This window comes from Lathyrus oleraceus, chromosome 3 (assembly GCF_024323335.1).
Source record: "Lathyrus oleraceus cultivar Zhongwan6 chromosome 3, CAAS_Psat_ZW6_1.0, whole genome shotgun sequence".
NCBI lineage: Eukaryota > Viridiplantae > Streptophyta > Magnoliopsida > Fabales > Fabaceae > Lathyrus > Lathyrus oleraceus.
In genome coordinates this window covers 96,590,781-96,610,795 of record NC_066581.1, presented here as the reverse complement: position 1 = coordinate 96,610,795, position 20,015 = coordinate 96,590,781, and the positions used below count along the sequence as shown (strand labels likewise).

At 39.1% G+C, this 20,015-nt stretch overlaps 1 pseudogene; it reads left to right on the top strand.

Annotated features, from left to right (window-relative positions):
- The first annotated feature begins 16,043 nt into the window (after window positions 1-16,043).
- LOC127133764 (uncharacterized) lies at window positions 16,044-16,143 on the top strand (annotated as a pseudogene).
- Window positions 16,144-20,015: the final 3,872 nt, after the last annotated feature.

Below are 20,015 nucleotides of genomic sequence, written 5' to 3'. Positions count from 1 at the left end.
CGGGCTTTTTTTGAACAATTGTGACTGCCAAGTCATTGGTCATTGAAGAATAACCGACATAGATTTTGGACTCTGTATGGTTCTTCGACACTTCAAGACGTGTGCGAAGAATATCGTGTAGTTGATCCACAAGTGTGACGTTTCATCTTGTAATTTTGAATGCATAGCCAAATTAGCTGAATCACTACCCTACCCCAGGTTAAATGTAAGGTTTTGTATATCCGAAAGAAACACCTACTTCTAGGCTCGAAGTGGTTGACTAGGGATTAACTCCTTATTTCTCCAGTGTTTGGGGATTTGAAACAATGCCTGTATATCATCAGCATGATTTTATCCAAAAGCATACTATTAACAATTATGGGTATTTTGTTTTTGTCATCCTCCCTTTGATTTTGCTAAAACAACAATTTGATAAGTGAATGGGAGAAATATTTTTTTTTGATATAAATGGAAAATATGAGTGAATACGAAAGGATTCATTCAAAACATGCATGGTCATTTCATTAATATTACCATTAAAGGAAATCAACAATACTTGAAAGCAGATAAGTACTTAACATGCAAAGAAAAATACAAATGAAATGCTAAAAAAAACCAAATGGTTACAAGTGCAGAGGAAGCTTTCTCGTGTCTAGTTCACTGCTTAGCTAGCCTTCTTCAGAGTAGTGGTAGTTCTGCTCATCGAGACTAGTATGGTAATCATCTTCAGACCAATTCTCGGAAATTTCTTCTATAACATGGACTGATGGACCAACACAACTAGGTGAAGGAGTATTACTGATTTGCAAGCTTCGAGGCGCAAATGAGAACATCTTGGAGTCAAGCAGGGTTTGTACTTTGCTCTTGAGCACCTTACAGTCTTCAGTTGATTGCCCATGTGCCCCAGCATGGAAGTCACGTCGAACATTGGAGTTAAAGCCTGGTGGATATGGAGGACTTATTGGTTTTAGCTCCTTTGGCACTATCACTCCTTTTTCAGTCAAATACAGAAGTACCTGACTGTAGGGCATTGGGAGAGGATCGATGCGTCTCTCTGCCTTCTTTGGCCTTTGTTAAGCATGCTAACGATGCTGATACGGAGTATTCTGACGTTTGTATGGCTACTGAAGTGGAGTCTGCTGTTGATACTGAGGAGATCCTCGACTTGTAGGATACTGGCCATAAGGAGAGGATGGTCTCTAATATGGAGCCTGTGGGATTTCCCAAATTGCATTAACTTCAAACTCTTCTTCCTTTTGGGAACTGGAAATAGATTCACTCTCAATGCTCTGGCTATTTGAGGCGCATTGGATTCTTCCACTTTTAAGGCCATACTCTATGCGTTCTCCAACTGACACCAAGTGAGCGAAGTCTGATGCTGCACTGCTAGTCAGCCTTTCAAAGTAAGGACTTTGTAAGGTATCCCTGAATAATTCCATCACTTCTTTGTCTAAGAGTGGTGGTTCAACGCGAGCTGCTAACCCTCTCCATCTTTAGGCATACCCTTTGAATGCGATCGGGAGCCATGTCCAAATTGTATTTGTACTAGTTCAAAAAGGCGTTAGCTAGGTCCATCCATGACTGAACATGATTCCTTTTTAACTTCATACACCAACTCAATGATGCCCCAATCAAACTGTCCTGAAAATAGTGAATCATTAGCTTATCATTGTGGGCATGAGAGGTCATTTTTCGGCAAAACATCACCAAATGGTGCTTTGGACAGCCATCCCCTTTGTACTTCTCAGATTCTGGTACTTTGAATTTTGCGGGTATAACTAGGTCAGGTACCAAACACATGCCTAAAGCATTAAGTTCAACAATATCTTGTCCTTCTATGGCCTTGAGTCTTTTCTCTAGCACGCGGCATCTTTTAGCAATCTCATCATCTTGTGGTTGTTCAGTATTAACCACTAGGCTTGTTCCATGAGAATCTGGCACGGAGAATGCAAAGTTGTGATACTAAAAAGAATCATGATGTGAGGGACCCCCATCTTGAATGATATAACGTTCTCGTACCACAGAGTTATCAACTGGGGTTCGCATTGACTGAGGTTGGGTAGGACCATTTACTGGAGCTGGCATAACATTCTCAACCGATGCAGTCTATTGAATGTTGTCCTCTCTCTTTGCTAAAGCTATCACAACCTCCACAAGTTGGTCTATCTGGTTTTTCATTGAATCCACATCTCCTCTCAGTGCAATATGGCTTTGCTCCAATGGATCCATGATCTTTCGAGAGCTACTTCAAGTCTGATATGAGTGTCGGGAAATCAACTTCAAGTTATGGATGAAGGATAGATGAGTTTTTTTTGTATATATTTTTTGTGAAAAATGATATGCGATGCATGATGAATGCAGATGCAATGATATGTGTATGAATGTAGTGACATGTTCAGGATAGCATGTTCAAGATGTTCTCAGATGGATCAGAATAACGGGTAAATGGCAAGTATCTCTGATTAATGTAACCCTATGGGTAAGCTCTACAGTTGGTAGGTTCCTAGAGTCACAGATATTCCTTGAGAATGTCACTACCGTGTCGAAGACTCGTCGGACAATAATATCCTTAAGATGATCTCGTCTAGGTGAGGTCTTTGTATTGTCCCAACAAGGAAAACTCCATGGGGATTCTACTACATAACTCTCGAGTCCAAGGTTCTAACAAGGTTCTCAGAGTCATAGATCGAGGTTGAAAATATTACTGTACGTTCAAGGGATCTCATCTGATTGGGGCTTTCGTATTAACCCAACAAGTCTGAAACTTCGTAGGTTAATACTACATAACCGCCGGATATAGTGGGTTAAAAGGTCCCTATAGTCATTGATCCAACTTGAGAATACTATCTTCGTGAGGAAAACTCGTCGGCCAATAATATCTCCAGAGAATCTCCTCTATACGGGGTCTTCGTATCTTCCCAACAAGGAAGACTCCTTGTGGGCGTCCACTACGCAACCACCAACTTAAACTTACGGATTTTCTCAGACCTGGGTAGAGAGCCTATCTCACAAAGCACCATTAACAGAGAGAACCCCAATAATACATAGCCAATAAAACACCAAACAATAATTATGACAGAATAATAATAACAGAATAAAAATAACAAACAAACAAACAAGATTAACACACAATACAGAAACTGAACTAAATTAGGCTTCACTCTCTTTTGCTTAGAAAGCTTCCCCAGCAGAGTCGCCATCTGTCGCATCTCGAAAAATACGATTCCTCGTGATGGTCGTGGAAAAAAATGTTCGAGCAGAGTTGTAAGACCCTAATTTTGATCCTAAGATCCCTCATGGCATCATATCATTGCTCATTGCATTTTCCTCAAGGATCATAGCATCTTGGCTCCTTAACCCTAGGGTGGGACTTGTGTGAGTTGGTTTGAGACCACCAAGCATGCTAGAATTGTATATTATTGCTTTTATTATCTTGTTTACTAACCAAAATCACAAAAATATGTTACTAATCTCTTTTGTTTTGAAGCTTAAGCAATCATGTGATCCAAGGCTCCTAGGAGGCCCCTATGCCCATTGAAGTGACCAGATGAAGATGAAAGTAAGCATGAAAATGGTTCCAAAAGCTCTCAATCATCATATATGCCTCCCAAGTATCTCAATTTGTCAATTTTATCAAGATAAACCAAAGGGCTTGAGGATTGTTTCCCAAGGAAACCCTAATTCAACTGTGCATTGACTGTGCCTTGCTCATGAAGCAACCTCAACCTATGATCAAATAAAATCAAGGGAAGTTATTTCATTCATCGTTTTATGCATATATGAGCCTAGGTAAGTAACCTCAATCGTTCATTCATCAAGATTTGAAGTTTGGCTTTGAGAAGTTGATCAGTCAAATCATCTGACTATTTTGAAATCCACTGATACCTAACTTTTGATGTGTTTGTCAAATGAAGATTACCCCAAGAGAAACAATGTTTTTAAGAACAATATGAACAGCTTTAATGTTCATCAAAAATTCATTTGAAACTTGGAAGGTCATCATTCATTTCAAAACATTATAGGTCATTTTGACTGAAACCCTAATTTTGGGTCAACTTCCCAAGGACCTAACTCCTTCATTTTTTATGATTTTGAGGTGATACCAAGTGTATTGGTAATTTTGCAATGTATACTTCAATTGTTATGTTGGACAAAATTTCATAATCCTAAAAGAAGTACATGTGATAATACAAAACATTATAGGTCACTTTGGACCAAAGCCATTGAATCTTGAAAAAGTCCAACTTCAAGTGCCCATAACTTTCTCATCAAAACTCCAAATGATGCAAACTTTAAGTCCAAATTGATTGTCATGAAAATATATACAACTTTTATTTTGGAGGTTTTGTCATTTGAGGCTTGCATCATTGAAACAGAAGGGCTTGAAGTTGGTCCTTTTTGGCAAAATTTTCAAATGCATGTTTTGTATCTTGAACTTCATGGCTAGTTTTCAATATTTTCCAAACTCCAAATGGATTTTTGTTCAACATAGCTTTTGTTCCTTATGTCAAGACCTTTCCAACCATTACTCACATGCCTATGTTTGAATTTTCCAAATGTAATTTTCGAAGAGATGAATGTTTGTGGTCATTTATGGAAACCAAGTGAAATCTTCATGCACAATCCATTGTCTTGCAAACTGCACGTCCAAATCAATTTGGTTGATGTTCATCATTCATTTGCAATTGATTTTGGGACTTACATGCGCCTGTACAGGCCCATGCATGGAGGACCCAAGTTCATGCACACGAGTTTGCTCACCATTGCCTTGCACTTTCATCTATAAATAGAAGCATCATCTCACTCAAATGGTAACCTGAAGGCGCCTGAATCCCCGCTGAATTCATTTCCCAACGTCTCACCAAAGGAATTTGAGTTTTCACTTTTCATTTTCAAGTGTGATTTTCAACAAAATCAGTTGATTATCATCACTAATTCCTAAACCTAGCTCTCATACCAAGCATCAGGATCAAGCTGCAAGCAAAGGATTGGTTGAATTATGCTCATAAAAGCTGCTCTACAAAGGTTTATACCTCAACTGTTTTGCTTCGAATCTCCTTATATATGAATCGATGTACCGTTATCTAAGGTTACTACGTAAATCTAAGGTGAAAATGTTTGATTGTTTGGGGAAAGGAGCTAAGAGCTAAACTAAAATCTAGATTAAATATTAATAAAACGGATATCGGTATGTAGTTCGTCAAAACTAGGGAATCAATTCCTTGTCGGTCTCTCGGTTTTAAAATAAATCGTTTCGACTAACTTTATTGGTTAAAGGTTTTATCTCAAACTCTCGCTCTGTTGAAGGAACCATGATCTTATGTTAATGTTGCTGTCACTTATAATTAAGTCAAAAATCATATTTTGAAAACAATAAAGTTGCAGAAACTCTTTTTAAGAAAATACTGACCGTTTTAAACACCCTTATCTCAAACTCTCGCTCTGTTGACTTAGGTTATACAATTAAATCTAAATGCTTAACTCTCGTCCTCACATTCAATCTTTAAAAATACTTTTTGGAAAAAGGTCAGAATTTAATTAATTCTAAAACTTGCTCTCGCCCTGAGATAGATTTAATGACTAACTTACACTGTCCAGTTAAAACCTCAAACTCTCGCTCTGTTGGTTTCAACTTCTTTATGTCTTTTACTTTTGTAAAAAATCTTGTTATTAAACCTGTAAGTTAAGACCATAAAAAGATTGATTCTAATTTTAAGTGTGAATAGACCGACTTAGTCTTGACCCCTTATTCTGCTTACTTTACATACCGATACCTAGGCAAATTAGCCAGACATGCTAACTAAATAATAATTATTATTATGCATACACAGACTCATTTCAGGCAGGCAATGTAAATAAACAGTAGAATAAAACATTAAAAATTAAATAACTATTAAAGAACCTGAATGCGTAATACAATGGTCTTTGAACACTCCTCCACAAGCCGGTAGGATTTGTTCTTCGATTCTTCAATTAAACAGTAAATTAAATCAAGGAAATAAAAAAAACTCGAATATAACGTAAGGTTAAATCCGGTATAAAGTTGCACAGTAGTTTCCGGTGTAGAAACTACTACGCGAAAAATATCTAAAAGCTAAGAACGGGGGAAAATAAATTGCAAGGGAAAAAGAAAACAAAGCTTGCAAAATAAAATAAATAAAGTGAACGATGCTGGAAAGGAAGAAAAATAGGCAAAGGCGTGAAAAATAAATTTGGCAGAGCTTCCGCAAAACTGAGCGTGCAAAAACTGTGTGTCTGGAAGTTCCCAATTTGCTGCTATTTATAAGCTGCTGGTGTAACCACTTTTCAAGGGTTTCCGCGTGCATGGTAGTAGGCTTCCGAGGGTTAAGCGTGCGTGGAAGTGGGCTTCAACGTGGTCAGTTGAGTTCCTTGCGCCAAAAATATAGAGGACTGGTGTGACGTCCGTCACACCATGTGTGACGTCCGTCACAAGGTTACTTCGCGTGACGCTCGTCACGCGTCCTGTGACGTCCGTCACAGGCACAGCATTGGTGACTTGTGCGCTTTGGGCTGGGCTTTGGCCTTTGGTTCCTTTTCTCTCCTTTTTGTTGCTTTTTACACCTCCTTTTCTTCCCTTTTTCACTTTTGCTTCAAAATGGGTACCTGATGTAAATAGAAAAGAAATACTGCATAATATCTGATGAAATGGGATAAATTAGCGTAAATGATAAAATAATTTAATTGAATTAAGTCTTAAAATGTGATATAGTTTCGTGTTATCAAACTCCCCCATACTTAAATCTTTGCTTGTCCTCAAGCAAAATTCAGTATAGAACTTGTTAAAAGTTTTAGCCGGATGAAATTTTAAAGCACACATCAATTCGTACTAGGTTGCCAATGGATTTTTGTTTAGGAGGACTTGAGTTTAATCTTGACATCAACAACTACCGTTACAACCTCAGATAACCCTACCTTATGCCAATCAGTTCAAGTACCCTATGATAGCTATCCTGGTTCCCTTAGTCTTATTTTGCCCGTTTTCATTCTAGCGAAATCACATTAAGCCCTTTATCTCTTCGCGCACATAGTGGAGTAACCGGTTAGTGATTATGATCCGCTTTTAGCTAGAAGTTCTGGTACATAAGTCGGATAACTTCATTATTCAGTCCATTGCAAATTGCGGGGGATCGAACCGTAGTCCGCCCTACCAAGTTCAGTACCAGATTCCTACTGAACCAATTCATAATGGATCTTTCGTATTGTGCTTTTGCATGATCTGCAACCTTTAGGTTAAATGATCTGGTAAGGATCACCTAATTTAATTGTCTTAGGTTACTTTGGGGATCATTCACTTATATTCATCGGCTCTCCACGTAGTTTGCTATTAAGATGGTGCTGACTTCTGTATAAACTACTTGGGGTTGCCATAGAACTAAAAGTTCAAGGAATCGGTATAATGGGTACTTATCCTGATCTAACATATCGAGGTTCTCAGAGCGTTGTTATGGTAATGATTTTGTTTTGATTTCACTCAAATTTTATAAAGTAGGCAACCTTTATACTTGTTGGGTGTGTTAAAATTTTTGTTATGGCTCAGGAAATTGAGGGGAATAGATAATAGAAAATTTTCTTCACATTCAGGACTTAACTTAAAAAAAAAATTATTTTGTTTTTATAAGGAATTAACAATGAAAAGGGAGAGTACAAACTTGAAACAAAGATGAGAATGGAAAGAATAATTTCCCCCCCATACTTGAACTAAACATTGTCCTCGATGTTTTAAGGGAAAGAAATACAAAATGGAGATGAAAAGAAAAAAATATAACTAAGGCTGCCTTCCACCTCTGGTTCTTGGTCCTGGTGATCTTTGACGTATGTCTAAGCTGTCGAATCTGCTAAACAACTCAGTAAACCGCTGGTCGGTTATGGCATTCCGGGCATCCTGTTGCTGTTGCATTTGACGCATCATCTGCATCATCTCTGTATTCTGTGCCTGCATTCCATCGATAGCATCCATAATGTCATCGTTGGTCGCGGGCCTTCGTCGTCGACGACGTTGGGAGGATGGGCCGGCTGCATTACTGGAAGGGTTGAGCGGGACTGACGGTTGTGTTGGCGGATGATCACCTTGTTCCATTTCTTCAAACTCATCTGTTTGCTGGTTTGTTTGTGAAGGCTCGGTGGTTTCAGGAGCGCTAAGATCGTAGAGGTGGCGGTTCGGGTTTGTGACATCGGTTAGGGTGGTATTGGGTAGCACAACACTTGGGACAGCTTGGTTGTTCACCATAAGATAGTATCCTCCGCCTACTCTGTTTTTAATCAGGCGGCTGGAGCGACAATAGCTGATATCCATAGACAGGGGTGGTAGGGATTCTAAAGTTTGGAGTTTATCCCCTAGGTTCAGGCCAAGTGCTATGGAGGTTATTAATCCACCAATTATGAATGGTTGCCGGCCTCTAGCACATAAGGTGCGGATATGATGAAATATAAAAGAGGCGGCGTTTACCTTGGTATCCGATTCGAAAACGCACTGGAGGAAAAAGAGTTCTTTTGAGTTGACCTTACTGTTGTTTGGTCTTCCAAAGAGTGTGTTTTGCAGGATACGGAGAAAATAACGGATGGTGGGGTTATGGATGTGGGAGAGAAGGAGTTCTTCCCAGTTGTAGGTATTTATACCGGAAATTTTCTTAAAAAGGTCGAAAACTAGAACTGTGTTCCAGTTTGAGGTTGGAGGGATTCTGGCATGGAGCAGACCTTCTGTGGGAAATTGTAGCATGGCACTCAATTGGCGTTGGGTTAGAGAGTACTCGGTGTTAAACATACGGAAGGTTGCTGTACCGGTTAGAAATTCACCTTCACCGGCGGGAGTGGTGTAGTCGTAAGAACTTAGGAATTCTAAGGTTAGGGAAGGATAGGTGGGTTGGTTATGGGTGCAAAGGAAGGTTAAATCGGCTCTACGGAGCATCCACTCGATACCTTGGAGTAAGCCCAATTGTTGTAAACAAGTTAAATCGGGGTACCTGGTGGGAGCGACGCCTCGCTGTTGGAAGCGCTCGAATTGCTCTTGCTGATAGTTGTCATCTCCGGATCGGAAGATGATATTTCCGAAATTTTGATTTCCCGCCATTGTGATGAATTTTTGAATGAGTGATTTGGAAAAGAAATGAAGTGTATATTTGATATGAGAGAATTGTTTGTGGTGAAAGAAGGAAGTTTGGAGGGTATTTATAGGTAAAATGTGGGAGGTGAAAAGAAAGAGTGGTTGAAAAGTAATTAATTGTGGTAAATGAAAAATGAATGGGGAATGTAAAAAGGTAAGGGGTGTAACGTTCGTCTCCAACGGCTCCCTAACGTTCACATATCTGAGAGGCGTTACGCTCGTCACAAAGCTGTGACGCTCGTAACAAGTACTAAGTGTGCCGTCCGTCATGGGTGGTGTGACGCTCGTCACACCGTTCTTTTTGGAAAGGCTTAGTAGCGCTTCACAGAATTACTTTGGTAGCGTAATTTAATATTTTATTCTGCTTATGAACGTTTTAGTCTGTAGCTTAATTTAGTATGCATGCTTACTTGCTTTGTATAATAATAATAATAAGTAATAACAGTAGAGCATAATAGGCATTGCAAAATAAATTAACTAAACAGCTTCAATAAAAAGGATCATAATGTATTACAGGAAGGGAAAATAATAAAATGAAATAGAAATAAACATGAATTCAAATAACATTAATGAAAAAATCTAGCCTAAAACTAAATAACTTAGAAAGAAAAATAACTAAATTCCATCTATCTTCGGATCTCTGGCCGGAGGAGTAAAAGAGTTAACATGATGCCGTAACATACGTAACTGACTTGCCGTACTGCTCATGTGTTCTAGGACTGCAAGTCTCAAGCTGTGGAAATCTTCCCTGAGGGCGTTTTGTTCTGACATCAAAGCTTCAATGACAGTTTTAATATCTGTTCCTGGCATATGATGTCGGAGATCAGGCATGGCTGATTCTTCGGTCAGGACGGGCTGAGGAGGAGGATCAATGTCATGGTAGCCGGATGGAGTCTGAGGGTCAGATTCAGCAAGAGAGATATGGTCAACATAGTGCTCATAGTCATCACAAATCTCATAATCCTGGATGGATTCAGTGGATCCAGCAGGAGTTGGGGTTTCATTCAGGTTATAGAGCCAGTTCCTTTGGTTATGAACACTAGTCCTAGGATCGGGCAGGGTGAATAGGCAGAGAACCTGGTTATCAATAACAAGCTCAAACTCATCATACCCTATGTTTGCTATAAACATAGTGTTGAAGAGGAAAGGTATACTCATAGTGGTAATGCCACAAAAAGGGTTCAGGTCAAGCATAGGCTGACGTAGTCCAATAGCATTACCTATCATAGTTATCAGGCCGCCTATTCTAATGGGTGCTCTCTCATCCTGGATAAGGTGGTCCAAATTAGCTAACATAAAAGTAGCACCGTTTACTGGACGGTTCTGGGAAGCACAAAATATGATGAAGAGTTCATCACGTGAAACTGAAGTACTATTTGGCTTCTTCCCAAATAAAGTGTGGGTCAGGATCTTATGGAAATAGCGAAAAGCCGGGTTATGTATGTTTCCAGAGAGAAACTCATGTTCTTCGGGCTCATCATTTCCAGTCAGCTTACCCCAAAAGTGTTCAAGCTCTCTATATTCAAGAAGTTCTTCCTGGCTTATAGTGAATGTATCAAAGGAGGTAGGAAAACCCAAAAGGTTGGTGAAGTCTCTAGTATTAAATTGGTACTCCATATTGAACATTCTGAACTGGATAAAACCTCTGGTAATTCCTTTTCCATGGCTAGGTAGATAGATTAATGAACTAAGGAATTCTAGTGTGAGTCTCCGGTAGGTGGTGAAATGTCTCAGGATAGGGGAGGTCTCCCATCCTATCTGATTCAGCAAAAACAGGACACTCTGTCTCAGTCCAAGGGCAGTCATAGCCCAATCATCAGGATATAAACTAGGTAGCATCTCTCTAGTGGCTAGTTCTTCAAACCTTCGTTTCTGAGCCATTCCTCTGAACTTGATACCCATACGGTCAAAATGTCCCATCTGGTTAGTGTTAACTAGAGAAAAGAAAACATGAGTTTAAGTCAGGATTTGGCCAAATGCCGAAAGAAGAATAGAATTATTATTATTATATATAGATATATATATATTTTTTTTTTGAATAAATCAATAATGAATATTAAATAGAAATTAAAAGAATAATTAAGAGAAAAATAGAGAAATGATAATAATAATAAAATAATAAAATAACAGATTAATTTGTGGGTTGTCTCCCACTAAGCGCTTTGTTTAAATGTCGCAAGCTCGACAAAGAAACTGTTAAATATTGTCTACGAGTCCTGGGGGCGTTTCGTCTAAGTGTAGAATTTGCGAATCCTCGTTGGTTTCCGCATAGTGATAATGTTTCAGACGTTGCCCGTTTACGGTGAACGGTTCTGTAGATTGTCCTTTAATTTCTACCGCTCCACTGGGAAAGATTTTAGTGATATGGAAAGGTCCTGACCATCTGGATCGTAGTTTTCCCGGGAATAATTTTAGTCTGGAGTTAAATAAGAGTACTGCGTCGCCTTGCTTGAAGATTTTCCTTGATATACGCTTATCATGCCATTGTTTTGTTCTTTCCTTATAGATTTTGGCATTTTCATAGGCGTCTCTTCTGAGTTCCTCTAATTCGTTTATGTCAAGGATTCTCTTTTCACCGGCGGCTTTATAATTCAAATTTAAATTTCTAATAGCCCAATAGGCTTTATGTTCCAATTCTACCGGGAGGTGACAGGATTTTCCATAAATGAGCTTAAATGGGGTCGTCCCTATGGGAGTTTTATAAGCAGTTCGGTATGCCCATAAAGCTTCTGGTAATTTCAATGACCAATCTTTCCTTGAAGTGGCGACCGTTTTTTCTAGTATTTGCTTGATTTCTCTGTTAGATACTTCCACTTGTCCACTGGTTTGAGGGTGGTAAGGTGTTGCTATCCTATGTCTCACTCCATATTTAAGTAGTAGTTTTTCGAGTACCTTGGATATAAAGTGCGATCCACCATCACTGACTACTATCCTTGGGATGCCAAATCTCGGAAATATTATATTTTTAAAGAGTCTAGTTACTACTCGGGTGTCATTAGTTGGAGAAGCTATAGCTTCGATCCACTTTGATACGTAGTCAACCGCCACGAGTATGTATTTGTTACCGAAAGAGGATGGAAATGGTCCCATGAAGTCTATTCCCCACACGTCAAAAATCTCTACTTCCAAAATACCTTTTTGTGGCATCTCGTCACGTCTAGATATGTTTCCCGTGCGTTGACATCTGTCACACTCCTTAATAGCCGCATGTACGTCCTTCCATATAGTTGGCCAATAAAAGCCAGCTTGTAGGATTTTAGAGCAGGTCTTGGATGTACTTGTGTGTCCACCATAAGGCGCGGAGTGACAGTGTTGGATTATATTTTCTACCTCTTCTTCGGGTACACATCGACGGAAAATACCATCGGGACCTCTTTTGAAAAGTAAGGGATCATCCCAGTAATAGTGTTTTATGTCGTGGAAGAATCTTTTCTTCTGCTGGTAAGATAAAGTAGGTGGAACTATTCCGGCAGCTAAATAATTAACTAGATCAGCGTACCATGGTATGACAGATATAGCTAAGGTGGTTTCTACTTGCATGTCGGAGTTGTTCTCTTCCAAAGTAGCTATGAGTTTGTCATACGAGAAATCATCATTAATGGATGTTCTTTCTGGTTCAAGGTTCTCAAGTCTAGAGAGGTGGTCTGCTACTACGTTCTCAGTTCCTTTCTTATCCTTAATTTCTAAGTCGAATTCTTGTAGTAACAAGATCCATCTTAGGAGTCTAGGTTTAGCATCCTTTTTTGTTAGAAGGTACCTGATAGCAGCGTGATCAGTGTAAACTATTATTTTGGCTCCTACCAAGTAAGAACGAAATTTATCTAGCGCAAATACTACTGCTAGGAGTTCTTTCTCGGTTGTGGCATAATTCATCTGCGCTTCATCCAGGGTTCTGCTAGCGTAATATATAACATGAAGCTTTTTATCCTTTCTTTGTCCTAAAACAGCACCTACAGCATAATCACTGGCATCGCACATTATTTCGAATGGTTCATTCCAGTCTGGTGTCTGCATAATGGGTGCGGAGATCAATGCTTGTTTAAGAGTTTGAAATGCTTTTAAACAGTTATCGTCGAATATGAATTCAGCATCTTTCATTAATAGTCCGGTTAAGGGTTTAGTTATCTTAGAGAAGTCTTTGATGAATCGTCGGTAGAAACCGGCGTGTCCTAAAAAGCTTCGTACTTCTCTCACGGTTCTTGGGGGTTGAAGATTTTCGATTACCTCTATTTTGGCTTTGTCTACTTCAATTCCTCTGTTTGAGATGATGTGTCCTAAAACAATTCCTTCTTGTACCATAAAGTGGCACTTTTCCCAATTAAGTACTAAGTTTACTTTTACACATCGTTCAAGAACTCTTTCCAGGTTTTCAAGGCATTCTTCGAAACTTTGTCCGTATACAGAAAAGTCATCCATGAATACTTCCATGATGTTTTCGAGAAAGTCGGCGAAAATTGCCATCATGCATCTTTGAAAAGTTGCAGGGGCATTACACAGACCAAACGGCATTCGTCTATACGCGAAGGTACCAAAAGGGCATGTGAATGTTGTCTTTTCTTGGTCATCAGGGTGAATTGGTATTTGAAAGAAGCCTGAATAACCGTCTAAATAACAGAAATGTGAATGTTTTGCTAATCGTTCTAACATTTGGTCAATGAATGGTAAAGGGAAATGATCTTTTCGGGTTGCTTTGTTTAGTTTCCTATAATCAATGCACATTCTCCATCCCGATTCGATTCGTTTAGTTATAGTTTCTCCTTTTTCGTTTTCAATAACGGTTATGCCTCCTTTCTTTGGTACAACGTGTACAGGACTGACCCATTTGCTATCAGATATAGGATATATAATACCTGCTTCCAATAACTTGGTTATTTCTTTCTTTACTACCTCACTTAGGATCGGATTTAGTCTTCTCTGGTGTTCCCTAGAGGTTTTACCGTCTTCTTCTAACATGATGCGATGCATACAAATAGAAGGGCTTATTCCTTTAAGATCGGTTATGTGGTATCCTAGTGCGGTTGGATATTTTCTTAAGATATGTAGGAGTTTTTCTGTTTCGAGTCTTCCTAGATCTGCATTGACTATCACAGGTCGTTCAAGTTCTAAGTCTAGGAATTCATATCTCAGATTTTTGGGAAGTGTTTTCAAATCAGGGGTTGGTTTGTTAAGACACTGCGTAGGATCTGGTGTTATTGCTAAGCATTGTTTAGATTTGTCTTCTAAAAGATAGTCTGATGATTTGTCTTCTCCTGACTCTGCTTCTTTTATGCATTCATCGATGATATCCATGAAGTAACATGTATCTTCTATTGCAGGTGCTTTCAAGAATTTGGAAAGAATGAATTCAATTTTCTCTTCACCTACTTCGAAGGTGAGTCTTCCTCGTTTTACGTCTATGATTGCACCGGCAGTTGCTAAGAATGGTCTTCCTAGTATAATAGGTGTAGTGTCATCTTCTCTAATGTCCATAATTGTGAAGTCAGTGGGAATATAAAACTGACCTATGCGTACGGGAACGTTTTCAAGGATTCCTACAGGATATTTGATGGAACGATCCGCTAGTTGTACAGACATCTTGGTCGGTCTTAATTCTCCCATTTCCAGTCTCTTACATATGGATAGAGGCATAACGCTAATTCCGGCTCCTAAATCGCATAAGGCTTTGTCGATGACAAATTTTCCTATGTGACAGGGTATAGAGAAGCTACCTGGATCCTTGAGTTTAGGAGGCATGTTTTGGATTATAGCGCTACATTCGGCAGGGAGTGTAACGGTTTCACTATCCTCAAGTTTCCTTTTATTAGAAAGAATTTCTTTTAAGAATTTAGCATATGAGGGCATCTGCGTAATAGCTTCGGTAAATGGAATTGTAACGTTTAATTGCTTAAGGAGATCGACAAATTTTCTAAATTGGCCTACATCTTTGGTTTTAACAAGCCTTTGAGGGTAAGGTATAGGTGGTTTGTAAGGTGGTGGAGGTACATAAGGTTCCTTCTTTTCTAGGGTATCCTTATTACTCTCTTCCTTTTCCTTAGGTTCACTTTCCTCAGTAGATTTCTTAGGGTTTTGGTTTTCTATCCTTGGATCAGACGGTCCTTCCACTTCCGTTCCACTTCTTAATATAATTGCATGGGCTTGGCTTCTCGGATTAGGTTGGGGCTGTCCAGGGAATGTACCAGTTGGTGCAGCAGTAGGTGCTTGTTGTTGAGCTACTTGAGATATTTGGGTTTCTAACATTTTGTTATGGGTAGCCAAGGCATCTACTTTGCTTGCTAGTTGTTTAAGTTGTTCGCCAGTGTGTATGTTCTGGTTTAAGAAATCTTTATTGGTTTGTTGTTGGGAAGCTATAAAGTTTTCCATCATGATTTCCAAGTTGGATTTTCTAGGGGTATTATTGTTAGGATTTGGTTTCTGATATCCCGGAGGTATAGATGGGGTTTGATTCGGAGACTGTCCAGGTGCGTATAAAGCATTATTACTCTTATATGAAAAGTTTGGATGGTTCTTCCAATTTGGGTTATAGGTATTCGAATAGGGGCTTCCTTGAGCATAGTTTACTTGCTCTGTTTGGATTCCAGTCAAGAGTTGACATTCCGTAGGAGTGTGGCCTTGGATTCCACAGACCTCGCAATTCTGAGTTATAGCAACCACGGCGGTTGGTGGTGATACGTTTAAACTTTCAATCTTCTGGACCAAAGCATCCACTTTTGCATTGACGTGATCAAGGTTACTTATCTCGTACATGCCAGTTTTCGGTTGAGGTTTTTCCACTGTTGTTCGTTCGGTTCCCCACTGATAGTGGTTTTGGGCCATGCTCTCGATAAGCTGGTAAGCATCAGCATAAGGTTTGTTCATTAGTGCACCACCTGCAGCGGCGTCTATTGTTAACCTTGTATTGTATAAGAGACCATTATAAAATGTGTGAATTACCAACCAGTCTTCCAAACCATGGTGTGGGCAAAGTCTCATCATGTCTTTGTATCTTTCCCATGCTTCGAAAAGAGACTCGTTGTCTTTCTGTTTAAATCCGTTTATCTGGGCTCTTAACATAGCTGTTTTGCTTGGCGGAAAATATCGGGCAAGAAAAACTTTCTTCAACTCGTTCCATGTGGTGACTGAGTTGGAAGGGAGAGATTGAAGCCATCTTCTAGCGCTATCTCTTAATGAGAAAGGAAAAAGACGAAGTCGAATTGCCTCTGAAGTGACACCATTAGCTTTAACAGTGTCAGCATATTGAACAAATACGGATAAATGAAGGTTTGGATCTTCGGTAAGATTTCCAGAGAATTGGTTCTGTTGCACAGCCTGCAACAGTGAAGGTTTAAGTTCAAAGTTGTTTGCTTCGATTGCGGGAGGAGCAATACTTGAATGCGGTTCATCTTGCGATGGAGCGGCGTAATCTCTAAGAGCACGAGCTGGTTCTGCCATCTCGGTTAAAGAAGGAAAAATGTTTTTGATATCAGGAAGGTTTATAGGAGGGAGATTGTTTTCAGCACGATATTCCCGAATTCGTCGTAAGACTCGGAGATATAGTTCGATATCGTTGATTCGTAGATAGAGCGGTTCGCCTTGAGAGCGAGTGCGTGGCATACAAATCAACGAAAGAAAGAATAGAAGGAAAAAGAAACCTTAGTCTCTACAGCGTAACGGAAGAGTTACGATATCGATTGAATAAAAGTCCCCGGCAACGGCGCCAAAAACTTGATCGCTCGACTGGGTGAGTCGAATTTGGGATACAAACTGCAAGTGCACAGTTCTATCGCGTAGTTTTAAAAGATATCGATCCCACAGGGACTTATGAATCGATGTACCGTTATCTAAGGTTACTACGTAAATCTAAGGTGAAAATGTTTGATTGTTTGGGGAAAGGAGCTAAGAGCTAAACTAAAATCTAGATTAAATATTAATAAAACGGATATCGGTATGTAGTTCGTCAAAACTAGGGAATCAATTCCTTGTCGGTCTCTCGGTTTTAAAATAAATCGTTTCGACTAACTTTATTGGTTAAAGGTTTTATCTCAAACTCTCGCTCTGTTGAAGGAACCATGATCTTATGTTAATGTTGCTGTCACTTATAATTAAGTCAAAAATCATATTTTGAAAACAATAAAGTTGCAGAAACTCTTTTTAAGAAAATACTGACCGTTTTAAACACCCTTATCTCAAACTCTCGCTCTGTTGACTTAGGTTATACAATTAAATCTAAATGCTTAACTCTCGTCCTCACATTCAATCTTTAAAAATACTTTTTGGAAAAAGGTCAGAATTTAATTAATTCTAAAACTTGCTCTCGCCCTGAGATAGATTTAATGACTAACTTACACTGTCCAGTTAAAACCTCAAACTCTCGCTCTGTTGGTTTCAACTTCTTTATGTCTTTTACTTTTGTAAAAAATCTTGTTATTAAACCTGTAAGTTAAGACCATAAAAAGATTGATTCTAATTTTAAGTGTGAATAGACCGACTTAGTCTTGACCCCTTATTCTGCTTACTTTACATACCGATACCTAGGCAAATTAGCCAGACATGCTAACTAAATAATAATTATTATTATGCATACACAGACTCATTTCAGGCAGGCAATGTAAATAAACAGTAGAATAAAACATTAAAAATTAAATAACTATTAAAGAACCTGAATGCGTAATACAATGGTCTTTGAACACTCCTCCACAAGCCGGTAGGATTTGTTCTTCGATTCTTCAATTAAACAGTAAATTAAATCAAGGAAATAAAAAAAACTCGAATATAACGTAAGGTTAAATCCGGTATAAAGTTGCACAGTAGTTTCCGGTGTAGAAACTACTACGCGAAAAATATCTAAAAGCTAAGAACGGGGGAAAATAAATTGCAAGGGAAAAAGAAAACAAAGCTTGCAAAATAAAATAAATAAAGTGAACGATGCTGGAAAGGAAGAAAAATAGGCAAAGGCGTGAAAAATAAATTTGGCAGAGCTTCCGCAAAACTGAGCGTGCAAAAACTGTGTGTCTGGAAGTTCCCAATTTGCTGCTATTTATAAGCTGCTGGTGTAACCACTTTTCAAGGGTTTCCGCGTGCATGGTAGTAGGCTTCCGAGGGTTAAGCGTGCGTGGAAGTGGGCTTCAACGTGGTCAGTTGAGTTCCTTGCGCCAAAAATATAGAGGACTGGTGTGACGTCCGTCACACCATGTGTGACGTCCGTCACAAGGTTACTTCGCGTGACGCTCGTCACGCGTCCTGTGACGTCCGTCACAGGCACAGCATTGGTGACTTGTGCGCTTTGGGCTGGGCTTTGGCCTTTGGTTCCTTTTCTCTCCTTTTTGTTGCTTTTTACACCTCCTTTTCTTCCCTTTTTCACTTTTGCTTCAAAATGGGTACCTGATGTAAATAGAAAAGAAATACTGCATAATATCTGATGAAATGGGATAAATTAGCGTAAATGATAAAATAATTTAATTGAATTAAGTCTTAAAATGTGATATAGTTTCGTGTTATCAGCAATCACCTTGTTTTGCTCTTCAAGGATGTTGGTGACCCTTTGATTTTGATATGGTGGTAATTGAATCTTGTTTTGCTTGAGGATTTTCATGCACTCTTTTGATTTTTCTTTGATCCCTGACTTTTGCCTGGACTGCTTTTGAAGCTTTTAGGCCATCGGGATTGCCCCAGTTTTTCGCCTATAGTCTCCTTTTTGGGGTATCGACTTAGCGGGCTTTTTTTGAACAATTGTGACTGCCAAGTCATTGGTCATTGAAGAATAACCGACATAGATTTTGGACTCTGTATGGTTCTTCGACACTTCAAGACGTGTGCGAAGAATATCGTGTAGTTGATCCACAAGTGTGACGTTTCATCTTGTAATTTTGAATGCATAGCCAAATTAGCTGAATCACTACCCTACCCCAGGTTAAATGTAAGGTTTTGTATATCCGAAAGAAACACCTACTTCTAGGCTCGAAGTGGTTGACTAGGGATTAACTCCTTATTTCTCCAGTGTTTGGGGATTTGAAACAATGCCTGTATATCATCAGCATGATTTTATCCAAAAGCATACTATTAACAATTATGGGTATTTTGTTTTTGTCATCCTCCCTTTGATTTTGCTAAAACAACAATTTGATAAGTGAATGGGAGAAATATTTTTTTTTGATATAAATGGAAAATATGAGTGAATACGAAAGGATTCATTCAAAACATGCATGGTCATTTCATTAATATTACCATTAAAGGAAATCAACAATACTTGAAAGCAGATAAGTACTTAACATGCAAAGAAAAATACAAATGAAATGCTAAAAAAAACCAAATGGTTACAAGTGCAGAGGAAGCTTTCTCGTGTCTAGTTCACTGCTTAGCTAGCCTTCTTCAGAGTAGTGGTAGTTCTGCTCATCGAGACTAGTATGGTAATCATCTTCAGACCAATTCTCGGAAATTTCTTCTATAACATGGACTGATGGACCAACACAACTAGGTGAAGGAGTATTACTGATTTGCAAGCTTCGAGGCGCAAATGAGAACATCTTGGAGTCAAGCAGGGTTTGTACTTTGCTCTTGAGCACCTTACAGTCTTCAGTTGATTGCCCATGTGCCCCAGCATGGAAGTCACGTCGAACATTGGAGTTAAAGCCTGGTGGATATGGAGGACTTATTGGTTTTAGCTCCTTTGGCACTATCACTCCTTTTTCAGTCAAATACAGAAGTACCTGACTGTAGGGCATTGGGAGAGGATCGATGCGTCTCTCTGCCTTCTTTGGCCTTTGTTAAGCATGCTAACGATGCTGATACGGAGTATTCTGACGTTTGTATGGCTACTGAAGTGGAGTCTGCTGTTGATACTGAGGAGATCCTCGACTTGTAGGATACTGGCCATAAGGAGAGGATGGTCTCTAATATGGAGCCTGTGGGATTTCCCAAATTGCATTAACTTCAGACTCTT